The sequence below is a fragment of the Callithrix jacchus genome, chromosome 6 (genome assembly GCF_049354715.1).
Source record: "Callithrix jacchus isolate 240 chromosome 6, calJac240_pri, whole genome shotgun sequence".
In the NCBI taxonomy this organism is placed as follows: Eukaryota; Metazoa; Chordata; class Mammalia; order Primates; family Cebidae; genus Callithrix; species Callithrix jacchus.
Genome location: NC_133507.1, coordinates 155,851,201 through 155,872,214, shown reverse-complemented (window position 1 = coordinate 155,872,214; position 21,014 = coordinate 155,851,201). Strand labels below are relative to the sequence as shown.

At 44.7% G+C, this 21,014-nt stretch overlaps 1 long non-coding RNA gene across 1 annotated transcript in view; it reads left to right on the top strand.

Moving 5' to 3' along the window:
* The window catches only part of LOC118154702 (uncharacterized), a 190,187-nt gene extending 186,179 nt beyond the window's left edge, over positions 1–4,008 (top strand). The window contains exon 5 of the long non-coding RNA XR_013519417.1: positions 3,844–4,008. This is a non-coding gene — a long non-coding RNA (uncharacterized LOC118154702). The remainder of the gene's footprint in view (positions 1–3,843) is intronic.
* The last annotated feature ends 17,006 nt before the right edge of the window (positions 4,009–21,014 follow it).

Below are 21,014 nucleotides of genomic sequence, written 5' to 3'. Positions count from 1 at the left end.
TATTTTCATTTCTCATTTTTGAAACACTTTTTAAAATTAGATGTCTGACTTTTCGTTTTATTTATAGTGTGCTTTGACACATACTATTTTAAATGTTGATGGATTCAACGATACCGGTGACTGTCTTTGAGATAAATGGCAGTGCTTCAACTTGGGAAATCCTGTGACATTCGAAGATTTGAGAAATACATTTAATGTGTATTCCTAAAATGTTAGCTCTTAGATTTTCTGAAGCACGTTTTTCTCTAACCTAACTGAAACTTATTGTGCAGTATGTTCTTGTCTGGATCCAAATTGTTCTTTTTACAAATCGTTAACAAACAGACCAAGCTATTTGATGGCCGAAGGCTCCATTTCTGCCTGATTCATATTCCTTCTTCCTAGGAGGCTTCATTTTCATCTGTAGTAAAGTGTGCTTGGAAGCTGTCTCATGGACTACCGTTGATATGCTTGTCCACATCAAGCTAATCTAGGTTCTGATTGAAAAGAGAAAGTCAGCCCCTGACATCAGGGAGCCACCCGGCACACCCAGCCTGGTTTTGCGGTTCTCCTGCTGAGCACAAATGATGTCACAGAGCATCAGCATCCGCATGAGACTGTTCCCACCATGGAGCAAGACCAAAAGCACCTATGGTGCATCTGAACACAGACCAACCAAAGAACCAACCACGGAATGACAAACGCCCCCCATCCTGGCTGATGGGAGTGCCACTGCCTCTGCAGTCACAGCTGTGGCCTCATGCTCGGCTGTCTTGCAAAGACTTCCTGTGACATCCACTTGTAGAATTGTCCCTGCTTTCTGACAGCACCCAATTCAGAGCCGTTAGCTGGGAAAAAATGGGACTAACCTGAACTTAATGCCTAATCCAGCTTTAAACCTCGTTCCATTTAAGCTCTTAAACTGGACTCAACGAATACTCTAATTTAAGAAATAAATAGTGCAGAACAAGAAAAAATCTATTCTAGAATTGCTTTGGGGGTGCTCCATCTTTCAGGATATTTTCTCCATTACTCTGATTTCTGGAGTCCCACCCCACTGGTTTCTTTCTAGGACCTCTGGGTATTTATTCCACGATATTTATTCGAACAGTAGGTTCACGGCGCTTCTGGAGCTCCTTTCCGCGTTCTTCAGAGTTAGCAGTGCCAAGAACCTATGTGATCTAGTGCTTAGGACTTGGTGCTCTCACCCAGGCAGCCTGGGCTCAACTCCTGATCTGGGAACCAGGCAATCTGGTTTTGCTGTCCTGTTTACATGAGGGGTGGCATGCCTGCTATTCCCCGGGTAAGGTGGTCCTTGTCCCTTGCTGGGTATTCTGCCATCTTCTAGAGCTAACGAACTCCTGTTCTGATCCCTCTGACAAAATCAAGGCCTGGTTTTGTTCATGTGCCTCCTCCAGGCTCAGAAGAGCAACTGAGTCCCCTGAGCCTCTGTCCTATCCTCCTTCAGCTGATGCTGGTGGAATCCAGTTCAGCCCCCCAGGGCATGGTCTCAGCCACTGGTATTGGCCTCCTGGGAGCTGCCAGAGACTCAACCATTCAAACCCAAAGCACCCTCTTTGACCTTGCCCTTGGACCCACAGAAACATGTTGGGCCACGTCATGTCTGTCTAGCATATCTTCCCTTCAGTCAGATCTGGGAAAAGGAAATGAGAGCCACAGCTTCCCACAAACTTCTCCCATGGATGAGGAGGAGGGCCCACCCACTCTGCTTACCTTAAAGACAACGGCCTAATCATCATCATCATGATAATGACCTCATAATCCCTGCCTGGCTATTAGTGTGCTAACCCTTTCTTACAATCCTACCTGGTCTTGGAGAGCACATGAGTCCTGTGAAATCCTACTTTGAATTTTATAAGTGGAAATTACTTTCTTTTCTTTGGATTCCCTGAATTTGTTTTCATGTGAATTTCAACCCTGCTGTTTCTCTGGGAGCCAAGGCAGAAGGTTGCCATACTCAAGGGAAAACAAAAGAAAAAAAATCTTTAATAATTTCCAACTCTTCCTCTCATTCCATTTATCCCTTTGTTCCTTATAGTGGGAGGGTCTGCCAGGGTATGGGACTAGAGCAAGCACAAATGTCTTCCATGCAAAACACCCCACAGTGGTAGGACGTCCTTATGTAAAGTTAAAGCGTAGGGGCAAGGGAAAACAACCCTGGTTTTTTGTTTTTGTTTTTTTTTCAGTTTGGTAAGTTTTATTTTCCTGATCCATTCAAGAGATCTTTTCTCTATAACTCTAATATAATTAACGCAGGAGTTCTATATAAACATCGGCAACCAAGGACCTCTGTAAACTTATGAAAATTAATTGCAGGCTGGGTGTGGTGGCTTATGCCTATAATCCCAGACTTTGGGAGGCCAAGGTGGGTGGATCACTTGAGATCAGGAGTTTGAGACCAGCCTGGCCAACATGGTGAAACCCTATCTCTACTAAAAATACAAAAGTTAGCTGGGCATGGGTAGCAGAAACCTGTAATCCCAGCTACTCAGGAGACTGAGGCAGGAGAATTGCTTGAACCCAGGAGGCAGAGGTTGCAGTGAGCTGAGATTGCACCATTGCACTCCAGCCTGGGTAATAAGAGTGAGACTCCATGTCAAAAACAAAAGGAAGAAAGAAAGAAAATTAATTGCAGCACATGATATTGATGGACCATCCAGTACCTATTCCCTGCAACACACACACACCTGAGTGTCCCTGGAGCTTCTGCAGACAGATCCCTGCCCACCTACAGCTTCCCAGCTGTGTCTCACTGCTTCTCTGCCCACAAGCTTGCTGGGCACTGCACTACGGGTCTTGTTCAGCCCAAGCTCAGGAAGCCCAGAAATTCTGGGCTCTAACACTGACACCACCTTTGCAAAAATTATAACAGTGAGAAAACGATGGCAGTGAAAGAGATTTGACCTATCTGACTCCATCCTGCTTCTAGCCTCCAAGCTGCTCTTGTTCATTCCTGGGTGTTGCTGACCTAACTTCAGGAGGAATTTAATTTACAGTGTCACATTGAGACAAAGGTGATATCAGGCCTTTCCTGAAGCAAACTTCCTTCTCACCTGGGGACCAGGCTACCTTTGTAAGAAAAAAAATTAGCCACAAGATTATCAATGTTTTAGGAGTCATACAGCCAGAGGCCACAAGATTCCAAACCTCCTAGGGATAATATTAGTATTGTAAAACCTAAGGTTTGTATTCGAGGCATTTTTCAGACCCTGTGTTCTAGGCACCATCTGGAGCCACCCAGGCCAGTAATCTGGCTCAACCAGTTCTGCAATCACACCCAGGAACAGAAGACAGCAAGAACAACCAATCCACTTCCACCCCGTACGATTTCATCTTCAACCTGACTAATCAGTGCCCCCCCAACTCCTTGGACCTACCCACCAAATTATTTTCTTAAAGCCCCCAAAACTCTGAATTTCTGGGGAGACTGATTTGAGTAACAAAACTTTGGTCTCCAGTTTAGTTGGCTCTGTGTATATTAAACTCTTTCTCTGTTGCAATTCCCCTGTCTTGATAAATTGGCTTTGTCTAAGAAGTGGACAAGTAGAACCCATCAGGCAGTTTGACACCTTTAGGATAAACCCTCAACGAATGAGGCATGAGAATTCTAGATAAATACCCCAGTAGTGGGTAATTTGGTGGGGGTGAGTGGCTCAGAGCTTGTCTTCACAAAAAAGTTGATATAGAGCAAAATTTATAAACTAGAAAAGTGGACAACCATGGAGCTTGAAAAGAATTTGGAAGCAGCTACAGTCTCCTGTCCACACCCCCCACCCCCCAACTCAGGGTCACCTGGTCACTTCATTTGACTCATCGACCTCCCTTCTATGTCACCCCGCCCAGGCACTGAAGGAGAAGGGGAGATTGTGCTCCCAGAGGAAGGCGAGCTCCATAGAGAAAGTGCACACTCAGCTGCTGTGTCTTTTGGGTCTTACACCAGAAGGTAAGTGAGGCTTTAGGTGGCTGGATGGAGTGTGGAAAATGATCAATATGGCTCTTATAGGAAAGTATAGCACAAAAAGAGACATTTTTAAGAAAATAAAATGATTTTGTAGAATGCAAACTCTTTTTTCATCTAAATTAGGGGCTTTGCCTCTTTAGAAATGGTCATTTCCTCATGACTTTATCGTCGTGTGAAAGCTCCCACTAGGACCTTGCATTAGGAGATCCCAATGTATTTCTTAGAATGAAACACATGGATTTGATATCTTTGGCTTCCCTCCTGCACCTTCACATTGACTTTGAATTGGGTCTACTCTGACCTCTGGAACCTCTTCAGTGCCTGTATTCTTAGAGGTGAGTCCAGTATGCCTCACATGTCATTGCATAATAGACTGATGAACTGTGGTTGCAATGTGAAATGAAGTCTTCTCTAGGGTCTGATGATTTGGGGAAGCCTAAAAGGTCTTTCTGCCTCCACGGTGGTGCTTATTGGCCTTTCTTTCAAAGGAGGATCTGTGAAAATGTGCAGAAGCATAAACATTGGGAAACCCAGGAAAAGGCTTCCTTAGTCGTAAACGTCGGTCTTGGAGTAGCACATCCTAGCCCCCAGTGACGGCAGGTGTCTGACAAGGAAAGCAGGCAGAGACCCAGGATCCATTAGGAAGAACAGAATTATGGGCATATTCATAAATGGCCTCCTTTCTTGATTTTTAAAAAATTAGCTGCTTGTTTAGAGGGAGGATTTGATGTGCGCGTTTCTACTGGATGATGACCACTCCCAAATATGTGGGGAAATGAGATGTTCCTACAGCTGGCAGGAAGGCTACCATGTTCGTGAGGAAGCCAGAGGATCTGGCCAGCACCTAGAGTGCAGGGTCAAGAAGGCAGAAGAATCCTCTCTGCAGCTGTAGTCATGAGCAGGGCCGAACCCCTGTCCACAGAACCGCAGCTCTTGGCATGCTCCACATAGCAGGTGTGTGCCCTTAGAAGTGAGGAGGATTACCCGTGAGCTTAAAAAGCAGGCACATATACACCATAGAATATTATGCAGCAATCAGAAATGATGAGTTCGTGTCGTTTGTAGGGACATGGATGAATCTGGAGAACATCATCCTCAGCAAACTAACACAAGAACAGAAAATGAAACACCGCATATTCTCACTCATAGGCGGGTGATGAAAAATGAGAACACATGGACACAGGGAGGGGAGTGCTACACACTGGGGTCTATTGGGGGGAAAAGGGGAGGGCCAGTGGGAGGGGGAGGTGGGGAGGGATAGCCTGGGGAGAAATGCCAAATGTGGGTGAAGGGGAGAAGGAAAGCAAAGCACACTGCCGTGAGTGTACCTACGTAACTGTCTTGCATGCTCTGCTCATGTACCCCAAAACCTAAAATGCAATAAAAAATAAAATAAAAAGAAAAAAAAAAAAGCAGGACATGCTGAGGTTAGCTGCCCTAAAGAGAAAAATTCAAAGCACTTTTCTCTTTCAATTACAAATAACTCCCTTAGACAACCAGGGCTGAAAACATTCATCTTTGCTTCCTGCCTCAAGCCTCATTGAGGTAATGTCTCATTAAGACATCACCACATGAACTTTTACAGTAAAAAAATGAAATGGAGTGCTGGGTGCAGTAACTCACACCTATAATCCCAGCACTTTGGGAGACTGAGGCAGGCAGATCACCTGAGTTCAAGACCAGCCTGGCCAACGGGATGAAACCCCATCCCTACTAAAAATACAAAAATTAGCCAGGTGTGGTGGTATATGCCTGTAATCCCAGCTACTCAGGACGCTGAGGCAGGAAAATCTCTTGAACCTCGGAGGCAGAGGTTGCAGTGGGCCAAGATTGTGCCATTGCACTCCACCCTGGGCAACAAGAGTGAAACTCCATCTCAAAAAAACAAAAGTGAAATAAAGAGGGGTACACAATTTACAAAACACACAATGGCTGCCTATTTTTCTTCTGGGCTCTCTAGAGCTAGGGGCTCCTGAAAGAATACAGGTTGGATTTAAGAATAGACGATTCAGAGAGACCCAGAAAAAATATGTATTACAAATGTGTGAGTGTGTGTTGCATGTGTATGTTTTATGTGTGGTCTATGTGTGAGGTGTATATGGTGTGTGTATGTGTGTGTGTGTGTGTGTGTGTGTGTGTGTGTGGCAAGCAAGTTTAAGCCATCACAGAAGCTTTGCTGGCCAAGTTCATTATTATCAGGAACTCCGCTTACCTGAAGTCAACTTGAGCACACCCAGAAAACAGAAAATGGTGGGAAGCTTTTCTTTTTGGTTCCCATCTCTTCTCCTGGCAGAGCATCCAGCGTTCAACTTGTACAAGAGCCCAGGAGCTCTCTGTGGCTTGGGCTCTCACTCGCTTTCTTTTCCTGCACTCTCCCACCTGAGTCCTGGTTTCACCATCCCCACTCCTTGTGGGCCAGGACTGCAAGTCCTGCTTGCATTTTGTGACCAATCCTGGTTAGTTGCGAGCTTAGTCCCCGTCATTTTTGGAGTCAGACATGATAAGACAAGCTCGCTGTCTCTATTTTACTGATTGCCTTGTAATCACTTAACTCTTATGTATCATATGAAATGAGCTTGTCCCCATGAGAGGTAGGAAAGTGAGGAGAGAAGGGGGTTGAAGGGAGAACCCCATTTATCTCCCCACCTTGTGTGTGTGTACATATGCACAAATATACTAGCAAGCACAGTCTTCCCATCCACATGGAATAGAACATGAGCTTCTGTCTTAGATTGGTGTCCCAGCATGGTACCCGCTTCCTGTACACTACCTCCTGGGATGGCAGTGGCCCTTGACGCTCTGGGTAGGTACCCTGGATTCTGGCTGCTGTTGAATCCTCAACTTCCACCCTGGAAGGAGTTGGTGCCACCACCCATTTCTGAGAAGGCTGTCTTTCCTCCCAGTGTATCTTTATTCCCCCCAAGAACCTCAGATACTAGTTTAGACACAACTCTCCTTAGCCCAGGTATGTCCCAAGCCTCAGGTGTGAGCAATGTCCTGGGAGCCCCTGCCTTTAGTCTAGGGCAGAAGCTGGGGACTGGCTTCCCTGCCTGAATGCCAGTAGCCTCCTTCTCCCTATCTCATTGTTCAGTTTCTAAACCTTGACTCTCTAGTGATGACTAAGATCCAAAGAAGCATCTTCTTTAGAATCTTCTAGAATCCTAGCTGCCTGGAGCCCACCATGGCTGCTACATCCACTGTTGGTTCTCTTTATGGGTACCATTTGCAGGAAATGGTCAGTTTTGCCACAAGCAAAGTAAACAGGTGGAAAGTTTTGCTTGTTTAGATGCATAGTGGCTGCCTTGGAACTTTCTGCTTGGGAGATTTGATTTGTTACTCTGTCCAGTTCTCTGACCATCTATGGCCTGAGCTGATGAATTTGTGAATATTTAAAGGGATGCCAATTTGATGGGGAACCCAGGTTCCCTTGTCCTGAAACCTACAGCAGATATCACGGAAATTACACTTCCATTTCAGAGGGAAAAATTCTATATAGTTTTTTTTTGAAACAGGGTCTCACTGTCACTCAGGCTGGAGTGCAATGGCATGATCTCAGCTCACTGTAACCTCCGCCTCCCAGGTTCAAGTGATTCTCCTGCCTCAGCCTCCCAAGTACCTGGAATTAAAGGGGACCACCATAATGTCCAGCTTTTTTTGTTGTTGTTGTTATTTTTAGTAGAGAAGGGCTTTCACCATGTTGGCCAGGCTGGTCTCAAACTCCTGATCTCAGGTGATCCACCAACCTTGGCCTCCCAAAGTGCTGGGATTACAGGCATGAGCCACCACGCCCAGCCAAGATTCTATTTTTGTGTTTAAGAATTTCCACCTCTATATTAGGGGCTTTCTAGATAACTCTCTATGCCCCAAATCCTTTCTAGGACTTCCTGGAAGCAAAGAACTAAAAGTCAGCAGAAAACGCTAAGAAAACAAAATCTTCTACATTCCCCAGACATATCAAGACCATGGCTCACTCTTCAGCTCATGGTCTTGATATGTCTGGAGAATGTGGAGGATTTTGCAGGAAATTTTGAAACTAAATGTCATCTCAAGCCATGGACATTTCTGAAATCAGCATTGACACCTGAAAGACCACACAGCCGTTGCCTAGAAATGGCACGGCTCTAATTTGAGGTCATGTAACCAGCTCAGGGTGTAGACGTGGAGTGTCTAACTGTTTCGAGTCTCTGGCCACAACTCAGGTTTGCGGGAAGTATGATTTCCTTTATTCTTTAGCTTTAAATAAATTTCTATTTAGACCTTCAGTTTCGTTGGAGTGAAGAAAACAGTCTTAGTCTATATGGGCTCCTCAAGAATACAGGTCCTTTAAAACAGCATAACACCAAACATTCTGGTGGGACTGCAGGGTGGGGCTCTCTAGATTTGGGCTGTCAACCCACACAGGTGTTCCCTCATCTGCCCTCAGCTACTGAGCTGCACAGCTTTCTTTGGAGAAAGGGAGCAGGCCTGGAACTTTCCGCTGGGCCTGAAGGTTGCTGGGAACTGTGTGACTCCCAGCACGGGTCCTGGGTGTCCTGTTGAACAGAATTTTGCAGAGCATTCACAACACACAAGGCCACTCTGTGACCACCAGTCAAGCCCGCTCCATCATCGTACCTGAACAGAGATAGAGCATGAGGATTGCCCATGCCACAGAAGTGAGCAAGTGCGATGTGCCTGAGCCTCCTCGTAGGAAGCTTTAGCCTCTGCACTCCCTCCTCCTCCTTCCAGATAAAGACATACACTCAAGGAGCCACTCCTGCTTCCTGTGAGCATCCAACCTGGAATGGCATCCTGTCTCTTTGAGCCCTTCCCCGCATCACCCAACACAAGCCCAGGCTGTATAATAGGTCCTTCCAATGCCTCTTTCCTACATGCCCATGATTCTTCTGCCTTCCATAATGTGTTAATGAAACCAACTGAGTTCAACTGCAGCTGTGCTCCTGGTGGTTTGGCTGGAGGGCACTGGCCTTGCTATCATGAACTATCTGTCTGCCCATCTGGCCCCTTCGAGTGCAGCCCTCAGCATCACTACCAGGGAGGAAGCATGCTTCTGTTTCAGTGCCACCCTCCCTCGGACACAGAAACACCTCCATGGTTGCCCAGTGTCCTACCTGCCCTGACCCCACTGGCAGCACCTGGTGTCAGGCCCTCCAGGGCCTACCTAAGAGCAGCTCTGTCCTCAACATTTATCCACCTCCTTTCCCCAGTCCAGAGATGCTTTCCTGTCTCTGAGGAAACCCCACCTATATTTCTCCAACATTTTGTCCGTGCTGTGAACCTTTTCTGGTGTTTTAAGGGCTTAGACTTTTAAAGAGAAGCTTTATTCATTCTGCTTTTATTATATTTATTTATTTGTTTGTTTATGATTTTTGCTCTGTTCAGTTTCTCCTCTTTAGCTCAAAGCTACAGATCTACTTGCATGGAGACAGGGGTGCTGGGAGGAAAGGGAGGTGGAAAATAGGAAGATAAAATAAAAAGTGGGACAGGCGTGTTGGGCTTGTAATCCCAGCATTCAGGAGGCTGATGCAGGAGGATCACTTGATCTCTGGAGTTTAAAACTAACCTGGGTAACAAAGTTGGACCCCATCTCTATTTAAAACAAAGAAAGGCTGGTGCAGTGGCTCAAACCTGTAATCCCAGCACTTTAGAAGGGTGAAGAGGGAGGGTTACAAGGTCAGGAGTTCAAGACCAGCCTGACCAACGTTGTGAAACCCTGTCTCTACTAAAAATACAAAAAGATTAGCTGGGAGTGGTGGCACTAGCCTGTAATCCCACCTACTCAAGAGGCTGAAGCAGGACTCCCTTGAACACAGAAGGCGGAGGTTGCAATGAGCCGAGATTGTGCCACTGCAGTCCAGCCTGGGTGACAGAGCAAGACTCCATCTCAAAAAAAAAAAAAAAAAAAGAGAGAAAGTAAAAGCGTGTGTCCGAAAGTGTGTGTCCGTAGTTTTATCTAAATGAGAATCTCTTCATCACTAAGAGCTTGTAAATGTTAACTTAAAAGCAACTGTGATGAACTTAAAAAGTCAAGCTCAGAGAAGCAGAGAGTAGAATGATGGTTGCCAGGGACTGGGGAGTGAGGATAGGGGGTTGGGGGGCCGGGAGGATGAGGGGACGGGAGGATGTTGGTTAAAGGATCCAAAATTTCAATCATGCAAGGGAAATAAGTTCTGGAGACCTACTGCACAGCCTGGTGGTTAGAGTTAATCATTGATATGGTTTAGATCTGTGTCCTTACCCAAATCTCATGTTGAAATGTAATCCCCAGTGCTGGAGGTAGGGTCTGGTGGGAGGCGATTTGATCATGGGGGCAGATTTCTCACGAATGGTTTAGCACCATTCCCCCTGGTACTGTCCTCATGAGAGTGAGCGAGTTCTCATGAGATCTGGTTGTTTAAAAGTGTGTGGCACCTCCTCGCCCCTTGCTCCTGCTCCTACCATATGAGGTGAAAGCTCGCCTTTTGCCTTCTGCCATGATTGTAAGTTTCCTGAGGCTTCCCCAGAAGCCAAGCAGGTGCCAGCATCCTGCTTCCTGTACAGCCTGCAGAACCGTGAGCCAATCAAACCTCTTTTCTTTATAAATTACCCAGTCTCGGGTATTTCTTTCTAGCAGTTCGAGAGCAAACTGATAGAGTCATATTATATCACATAATTCAAATTTGCTAAGAAAGTGAATCTTAAAACATTGTCACCACACACACAAAAATAACTATGTGAGGTAATGGGTACATTAATTAGCACGATTGTGGCAATCATTTTGCAAGATACACACATATCAAAATATCATATGCACTGTAAATATATACAATGTTTCTTCATCAATTACATTTAAATAAAATTGGGGAAGATAAAGACAGGGAAATAATAAAATGTAAACTGGAGAAAAAAACTCAATAGCAAACAATGAGGATGAATGTAATCTTAAGAAAGCCTGACTTTTGATTGGCCAAGGGATGCTAAAATATCTCTGTTGATTCAGAATGGTATCCAGCAACCACAGTTCATGAATTGTACAGATATTCTGGTCACGCTTTTTGAAATAGAAGGGAAATAATTTTTGGCAATAACTGTTTACATTTCTCAAATAAATACTAGTGAGACCAAAAAAAAAAAAATCAAATTTAAGAAAATTGCCCCTAGGCCTGTAAATATTTGTAACTTAAACTTAGGCATAATGGGTCATTTTGCTGGAATCACATGCTAGGAAAAGATCAGATCACAAGCCAGAGAGTTCTGTGATGTGGCTGAACACAAAGGCCCTTCACTCGAGTTCTGTGGGGGAGCATTTACTGGTGTTCTAGATGCTCAGCTAGAAGCACTGTCGTGTGACTTTGTGTGGTCACACAGAGCTGAGGAAGGTCAGGGACGGAGGAATTGAGTACATGGTTTTGTGGCTGTGGGAAAATGAGGTAGAAGTTGGTTGAGGGAGGTTTTAAGTATTTATTTTAGTGAGAAAAGAGTGAAAAGCTTATTCTCATGGTTTTTAATCCGCTATGAAAAGGATGAATGGTTATTCAAACCTGTGCATTGGATCCACTCTTGGCTAAGGGTTTCATTAGGGCAGACCTGGACATTTGAGAATTGGGTTTTTTGATGGCCCTCCCTTCTTCTCAGTTCTTGCTGAAATCTGGGTACTTAGTTTATGCAAACAAAACCAATGACAGTGTGTTTCTACCCTGCTGCCTTCCAAGGCCTCTTGAAAGTGTGTGCTGGGCCTGATAGCTGGGCCACTCAACTCTAGGCTATTGGCAAGGTCCTTTTCATGTTTCGGCAGACAGGACTCTAGGAACCTGCTCATGTTTCTCTTTGTTTGCCTGAAACAAACAGTATTTATTCTTGTCATCCTACTGATAATTCTCAGAATTTAACAAAGACTGTGAACATTTATCACATTTTTGAAACCCCACTATGTTATATTTTTATTTTTACAAAGTATGTTAACATTAGTCATAATTCACTTGATAGTCTTTGTAATTGACCTCTGGCCCTGGGATTAATGTCTCCAGCTAGAAAAACAAACACTTCAGCTGCCATCAGCATGGGGCAGGAAACCATTAGTCTGTCACAGTGTCTTATTCATTGGCATCGGCTTGAAATTAATGGTGAATTACAGTGAAATACCAACTGGACTACTCATGCCATGCCCAATAAGCACTCTACCACCCTGGAGCCTGTGCAGCTGTCTCCTGCTGACATGAATTCAACTCTTTGGCATGATGTACTTCAAAGGCAAGTCTCAGCTCCCCCAATCAACAGCATCAGAGAAAAGTCCAATGGGCATGTGCACAGGACATCTGAGCACTTGATAGGAAATGTCCCTTCATTCATTCCCCTCTGTGGCCTTCTACCCCATCCATGTCTGGGTTTGTGGTTTAAAATAGACTGCAACTTTCAACCCTTTGTGAAGCCATTTCTGTGAGTTCGCCTTGTAGAATGCTTAGCTCTTGCTCAGCCACATAAAAGCATGGAGGCCTTGAGTGCTGGAGGACAAGTCCCCACGTGCCATGTGCAATGACAATCAGAGCAACACCAAACTGTACAACAATCCCTACATGCACTTGGACATTTAAATAGCTTCTTTCTAGGTTTTTCGAATTTCTGAGTAAATTGTTCAAGCTAAAACTTCCTCTCCATCTGTTGTCCAGTTCTGCTGGTGCCCCAGATGTGTGTGTGGCCTGACAGCTGGACCACTCAACTCTAAGCTATTGACAAGGTCCTCTTAATGTTTCAGCAAACAGGGCTCTTCGGGTGGGTTCTAAGCTAGATTTCTGTTTTAGAGTGAATACATGTCTGCCTCAATTGCCACTATTTCTTTAAAGCATTTATTACTTCGCCCATTGTGAATGTTATACAGGGTCAATATAGAAAATTTATAATAAAGAAAACTAACCTGTGTGGTCTTAGTAAGCAAAGCCAATCATGATCAATATTTGGTGAGCTTTGCACAATGCTTTTTCAGTGCAGGGTTGAGTGTCTTTGGTGCATATTCACACTAGACACAGTACGGCCTGGTATTCAGGCGGTCAGTTTCTGGGGTCAGACGGCCTGGGTAAGTGCCCCAGCTAAGCCTGGTAGTGTCATCTTGACTAAGTTTGTTAATTCCCTAAGCTACGTCTTCTTAGTCAGCAATGTGGAAATAAAAATGCTATTTGCCTTAAAGTTAAAAAGCAGATAGAACCCTAAAGGAACATTAAGGGGATTAAAAGAAAAAACATATATGTAAATTGCACTTAACACAAAAGGAGGCTGGGTGTGGTGGCTCATACCTGTAATCTCAGCACTTTGGGAGGCTGAGGCAGGTGGATCACTTGAGGCCAGGAGTTCGAGACCAGCCTGACCAACATGGTGAAACCCCGTCTCTAATAAAAACACAATTAGTCGGGCGGGTGGCACAAATCTGTAATCCCAGCTACATGGGAGGCTGAGGCACGAGAATCACTTGAACCCAGGAGGTGGAGGTTGCAGTGAGCGGAGATCACACCACTGCATTCCAGCCTGGGTGACAGAGCTAGACCCTGACTGAAAAACAACACAAAACACAAAAGGAACTTAATAAACGTGAGTTCTTTTATCATTATGAATACAAGAATACACTCTACCTTTTCTACTTTTTTTCTCCTTGACATTTCTCTGTTGTTATCAAATAAGCATTTTTAATTATATAACACACTCCCAATATTATTCTTATGAATACAGGACAATCCACGTACATTTTGTTTTTATTCATTTAATAAATATCGACTCTCTACTACAAGTTCTATACTACGGTACTAATGGAAATGGACATATAAATAAAAAGCATCTCTGCCACAAAGAATTCACAGAGAAGGAAGCAGATGGATAGACACATAGACGATTAATCACAGGGGGATGTGATCCTCAGATATTAGAGATTTGATCAGGAAGTAAGTCCTCACAGGAGGGACGGGACCCAGACTGCATCCTGCAAGAGATGATCAGAATTGACTGAGCCATTTCTCTAATGCTGAACATTTAGATTATTTCCATTTATCTGTCATTAAAAGGACTTAAACATTATTAAAATTAATATGTAGGAGCATACATACTTTTCAGAATGTTGTTTTCCTTTATGATCGAGTCTTCAAAGTGGAAATTGTCACTAGTCCATTTTTAGAAGCAGCATCTAAGAGACTGCTTCATTATGCTTCAGAGAGCCCTGAACAAATTTTTTAAAATGCTCTGAAAACAATCTTGATATTATTTTAATTTGCATTTCTTTGGTTACTAGGCATGTGGTGATCTTGTTTCCATATTTATTCATCATTTCTATTTCTCTTTCTGTAAGTATCTATTAACATCATTAGCCTGTTTACCTCTGCAGTTTCTACTGTTCTTATTGACATTTATGAATTCTGTTTGCACTATAATATTAGCTCTTTGTCTCTCATGATTATTGCAAATACTGCTCTCCAATGTTTTTTGCCATCCTTTTAATTTTAATAACCCATGCTTTTATGGAATGCACAGCTTGGGGATGATAATAGGATTATAATAACAATAATAAAGTTGTATTGCAGAACCTTATGTGTAGTGGATTCATCCCTCTTTTTAGGCCTTTCTGTGTGTTCTAGGCTTCAGGACCTTCCAAATGGAGAAAAGAATCCATCTTCCCTGTGGGTGTCATGTAGTGTGTTACATGGCCTGACGCAGTTTGCCTGAAGAGAGGACCAAACCCATGTTTTGAAAAAGCTCTGCAGATTATTTTGGCACCTACTCCTAATTATGAACTACTAAGAAAATGAACTGATATGAGAAATTTCAACACAGGTAATGTCAGACTTTGCATTGAAAAATTACTCCAACAGTACACATAAAGCATGGGGGGCATGGCTTAGCCACTGCTATGTGTCTTAACTGAGAGGAGTCCTAGCGGAGCTAGCAGAGAGATATGGCTGCCAGCACTCATTTGATGAAGTGGAGAGGAGCTCAGTGTCAGGGTACAGGTGGTGATGGCTTCCACATAATGAACTTGTGAATACTTACATTAACAGCCATGAGGAGAAGCCTTGAAAAAAATTCCTTGCAGCCTGAGAAGCTCAAAGATGGGATTGCTTGCCCTAGGAGGTGATAAGTTCCCTGTCATTGAAGATGTTTGATTGGAGGTTGGAGGGCACTTGGAATGGTGGTAACATGGAACGTATCAGGAAGAAAGTGAGTCCATGGTCACTTCCTATCCCTCTCTCAAAACCCCAGCAACTCATCACAGAAGGAAATGAGTGTTGTTTAGTTGGTAAAGCTTTCCTTGCTTTCTTAGTAGGGATCAATTACTCCATTCAGAATACATCCCACAGTAGAATTATTTCTGGGATCGATGTCAAGGTAATTGAATACAGTTTGCAAAGCCCACCTTATTCACATTTTGTTAGGGGACATAAAAATGACAGTTACTCATTCTGTTTCCTTTACCCCGGTCTCTACGATCCCTCAAAGATACCTCCTACACCAGTTTATCTAAAACCCTCCCGTTGACTGTCTGCAAACCCAGGTCCTCTCATCTTCTTGAGGTGCTTCTACGGCCTTTAGAACCCAATGTAAACTGCTTGGCACTTTTATACAGATTCCTGTTAAGTGCAGGCTAAATGCTTGTGAAGTTTGGGATGGACCAATCAGAATCTTGGGAAGGCGCCACGTCCAAGAGTGTGTTCGTGAAGGTTCTGGAGAGATGGGTAAAGAGCACACAGTGCCGAGAATAGCCCTGAAAGTTTGCTGGCGGTAGGGATGCTTCAAGAAGGAATAGATCTTCTAGCACATTCACCAGGTGCCAGGAAAGCGGCCTTGGACCCTCCCAGCAAACTTTTGTAGGAGAAAGAGGAGCAGTGAGCTTCTGAATGCCTTGAAGCCAGCAAAGCTGATCTCGATTTGGAGGTGGGAGGCTGGCTCGCTAAGAAGGATAGCAGTTCCCACAGGAATGATGTCTCCTGGAGGCAGTGGGTACCTCGTGAGATTTTTAATCAAGATAGTGTCGGGTGGGTTTCCAGTAGCGTGGGGAAACTAGGGATAAAAGAGAAATGAAGGTGGAGGGCTAGGCTTGGAAACAGAGGGAGGTCCCTGTGAGACAGGAGGGAAGGCAGGAGGATGTGGTGAAGTGGAACAAAGCTGAGGAAACACCTCGTTAATGGAAGAAAATGCAAATTATTTGATGAGAGTTTAGGGGCTAGATAATGATTTCTTAACAAGAAAGCTAAAATCTATCAAGGGCTTTCTAAATATCAGACACCTATTGTAGTGGGTAGAATTGTCTACCCCAAAAAGATGTTGTAACTCCTGGTACTTTATCCGGAAATAGAGACTTTGCAGATGTAATCAGATTAAGATGAGGGCTTATTGGATGAGGTTGTACTGTATTAGAGAGAACCCTAATTCAATGACTGGTGGCATTGTAAGAAGGGGGAAATAAATTTGGGCTGGGCGTGGTGGCTCACGCCTGTTATCTTAACACTTTGGGAAGCCAAGGCGGGTGGATCAGGAGGTCAAGAGATTGAGACCATCCTAGCCAACATAGTGAAACCCTATCTCAACTAAAAATAAAAATAAATTAGCCGGGCATGGTGGCATGCACATGTAGTTTCAGCTACTGGGGAGGCTGAGGCAGGAGAATCGCTTGAACTCAAGAGACGGAAGTTGCAGTGAGTTGTGATCTCACCATTGCACTCTAGCATGGGTGGAAACTCCCTCTCAAAAAAAAAAAGAAGAGGGAAGTTTGGGCACCCATGGAGGAAACAAATGAAAGAGGGTCCCATGAACACAGGGACTGAAGTGATGGATCTACAAGGCAACGAATGCTAAGGATTGCTGGGAAACCTAGAGGCTGGGAGAGAGGCACCGAGCAGATTGTTTCTCCGAGCCCCCAGGAGGAGCCACCTGCTGACACCTTGATTTTGGACGCCTCGCCTTCATGACTGTGAGAGAATAAATGACTGCTGTTTGAAGCCACCCAGTTAGTAGTCATTTCCTAAGGCAGCCTGGGAAACGAATGCACCTGTTTAGCAGTTTACCTGGTGACTGTTTGGAATGTTTGTGGTGGAGAATGAAAAGAGAAATGAAGATGAATAGGGAAAAGAAGTTAGTCAAGCAACACTGAAGGCCTAGCTGAGACAGGCAGTGAGACGGTGCAAGAGGCCTTGGTGATGGGGAATTTCATCTCACGCTGTTCCTAAGTGGGCAGCCAGCGTGGAGGACACAGGTGTCTGGAATATTCTGCAGCTGGAGATTGGTGAAACAGAGTGACGGGAAAGAAAAGGGAATGAGAATTGGCTGTGTGGTCATGAATTCAGAACTGGGCCACGGATTGAGGCTTAAAAAGTAGAGGGGGAAGCCTGCGGCTTTCTCTGGGTGTGGGGTGGTCTGAGAGACATCAGGGTGGAAACGCAACGGGGGCTTTTCCTTCTCTGCTCAGGGACAATCACCCTGTGACTCTTTCACTCCTCTGCTTAATCTCCCAGCCAAAGTCAGCAAAAGATCTCACCCTCAGATTCCAGAATTTCCAGGACCGAGGGGCTGGGAACAGTGAGGCTGCCAGCAGGAATACATTCCCTGCAATGAAGCATTCTGAATTTCCAACTTACAGCCACAAAATATTTTTATTGTGTGGATTTTGTTTTTCTCTAAATGCTTCCTCCTTGGCTCAAAGCTTTGCGGGATAAAAGAGGCCCCCAAAGGCCCCCAAAGACCATTGTCTAAAGTGGATTTGCTCTCCTGCTTGTGTCTGGCAGCAAGACAGGGTATAACATTGGTGATGAAATAAGGAGAATTGTTTATTCCAGACTTAAATCGTTGTCTGCTGCAAAGCATTTGTATTTTTGTGTTTTGTGTTGCTAGATGTGTAATTGGCAAGCGTGCAAATTAGGCAAGATAATGAGCGGCAATTTCTTCCACTCTAAGGAGGGTCTTTGTGATGAAAAGGAATAAGAAAAACTGTATATTTCAAGCTACTGAATAACACAGAGGAGCCTATTACATTTTTTAGGAAGAGGAACTCATTACTTGCTTCAGTTAGCACCTGCAACAGTGGGTCTTGGCATTTTGGGGCATTCCTTGCCCCAGGTGCAAGTTTAAGGAAGAAATGAAGTTAGCAAGTCTCTCCCAGGAAATATAGAGAAATGCTTTTGGGCAAGTCATTAGCAGAATGTCTACCCATGGATTTCCTGACATCTTCTTCAAAGGAGAAAAGAGAAACTTTTCTTGGCATCAGCTTCTGATGAGTGTGCCCTGAGCATGGCATCAGTAAGTTGAGTGGGCATGGTTTGCACTCAGGCCTGGGCTCCAGTCTGCTGCAGTCAGTACAGCAGAGTGAGTCTCTGAAGTGTGACTCAGGGTCTCACACCCATCAGAGGGGCAGCACCTACTTCTGTCTTGGAACTTTCATTGATGGAAACAAGGTCATTGGTTCCTTCAAGAGGTGCAAAGCCTTGTTGGGCATCTATAAAGTATCCTCGAAGTTCTGGGTGCTTTACCAAGCATGACCCTCCTTGACCATGTGGGTTAAACATGATGGGCCTGATTTTTACCATGAAGGAGGATGAGGCTATGTCTCTAGTAATTGTTTGCGTACCTAGCCAGGCCCTGTGCCGGGACCCTCTGGCTCTCCCGCAGGTAGTGAGCATGTTGACAGCTACCCTAGATTGAAGATGCTTGCCCAAGGGGAGGTATAAGAGTAGGGAAAGAGAGGGAAAATGAGAACTCTGTTTGACTGGAGGAGGGTGGGACAAAGCAGGGGGGAAGGAAGGAGACTCAGGAGGGAGGTGGGAACCACAACGGTGAGTGCTGTTACCTGCTGCTTGGGACCACTCATTCATACCGGGGGTTGAAGATTAGTGCGGTGGATGTGACAGGCGAAGCAAACAGGAGGTACCGCCACTTCAGCCCTGGGGGTGATTGACTGTTTTGACCCCACTGTACTCAACCTTAGAAGTGACCTAACCAGTGATCCTCCAGAACATCTGTGCTTGAAGGGATCTAAAGGGCTCTGTGCTGGAAAATGGGCAGATTTGTGAAGCTGAGAGAGGCCAGGGTGGTGTCTCAAGGCAGAGCCAGATGGCGGGAAAGACTGGGGAGCAACTCATCCCTAGGCAGGACTGGCTGTGGCCTCTGCCTGCTACACAGTTCCTGTCATCCAAATCAACTGCTATCATCTATCTCCAACTCCTGTTCCCTGTTCCCCATTCTGCAGGACTGAGCTCCTGCCCCACTGTCCTGCCCTGGTCCTTGGCTCTGGGGATGCCATCCGCTAAGACAGACTCAGTTATACTGCTAAAGCCACCTGCAGTCTAAGCCACTGAAAACAGCATGAGAATGTATCTTGTTTACAGGACATGTCTACAAGAGCCTCTGCTCCTTACAGTGACTCAAGGCCTCAGGATAAGTCAGAACCCTTCCAGATGCTGCTGGTGGGTGTAAAGAGGGGAAGTGAGCCCTGGAGGATCTTAATTCAGAGTCAAGTGCATGGCCTGGAGGTGACACTTATTCCTTCTGCTCACAACTCAGGGGCCAGAACAGGACCTCTGACCCTACTCAACACCAGGGGGCCAGGACAAACGGTCCTGAACATCCCACCATTTATCAGAAGGTTGGATATCAGGATAGTTTATTGGGCAACCTTTCTGACCAGCATGGGTGTACAGTGAGTCTCCTGATGGTCCTGAGAGAGGGAGTCTGGGCTGATAAACTCTTACCACAAGGCAACAAGGCAGCGTTTTTCAAAGTGTGATCTGACAAGAATCTTCATCTGCAGTCCTGATGTGACTGTTAAAAATGTGCCACGGCCTTTATCCTTGACATTGAATCATAAAATGCTGAGGAAGACCTTGGAATTTGCATTAGAAAAAAAGCTAGTTCATTCTTTTGCTTTGCAGAAGCTCTTAAGTTTAATTAGATCCCATTTGTCTATTTTGGCTTTTGTTGCTATTGCTTTTAGTGTTTTAGTCATGAAGTCCTTGCCTATGCCTATGTCCTGAATGGTATTGCCAAGGTCTTCCAGGGTTTTTATGGTGTTAGGTCTTATGTTTAGATTTTTAATCCAACTGTGTGGGGATCGCTCCTGTGAAGGGCCCTTGACAGGACCCTTGCCATCTTGAGCTTGAGCCCATGCACATTTCTCCTCTCCTGGAGGCTGTTGAGTTAAGGGAACAGGGGAAGTCTGGTTGCACTGATTTTATAAACATCTATCTTTGCCTCTGACATTTGCAACAGGATGGCTGAGCTCAGGCCTTGTGGTCTAACAAGACATTGTGTGGTTAGACATTGTGTGCCTCCTAGTTCCTTCTCTGCACAATAACTCTATGACTTTGTTTACCTCTGCTAACTCAATCATATTGTTCACATATGATCCTATATGAATAGGCAAGGTTAGAATGACATTTGGAAAGGTCCAGCTATACCTTGTTAATGATCGATCTTGCTTGCTTAACTGATTTTAGAAAAACACATATTTAGATTTATGACCCCCTTTTGCAAACTTTATTGTCCCTTTGCTGTGCACCCTATGATTAAGAGTCATACTTTCTGTACCCCTTTTCTTGTGATTTATGTTCTTGATTTTATTTCAAGATACAATGGAATGTACATCACTCCTTAAACACTGAAAGGTATATAACCTGTAGCTTGCACAAATAAACTTGCTGTCTTGGCACTTGCTGCCCCGGCATTGCCTGGCAGTCCTCCAGACCCCGCTCTCTATCTATCTTTTATTCCATGCACTCCCTCTTCCAGGTTAAGAACACTTGAGTGGGGCTGAGGCTCTCCGCTGGTCGGAAGCCCCCAGGCAGACGTGCCGGACCCCCACACAACTGGAGTTAATTTTTGCATAAGGTGTAAGGAGGGGGTCCAGTTTCAGCTTTCTGCACATGGCTAGCCAGTTTTCCCAAAACCATTTATTAAATAGGGAATCCTTTCCCCATTGCTTGTTGTGTCAGGCTCATCTGACAAAGGGCTAATATCCAGAATCTACAAAGAACTTAAACAAATTTACAAGAAAAAAAACAGCCCCATTAAAAAGTGGGTGAAGGATATGAACAGACACTTTTCAAAAGAAGAC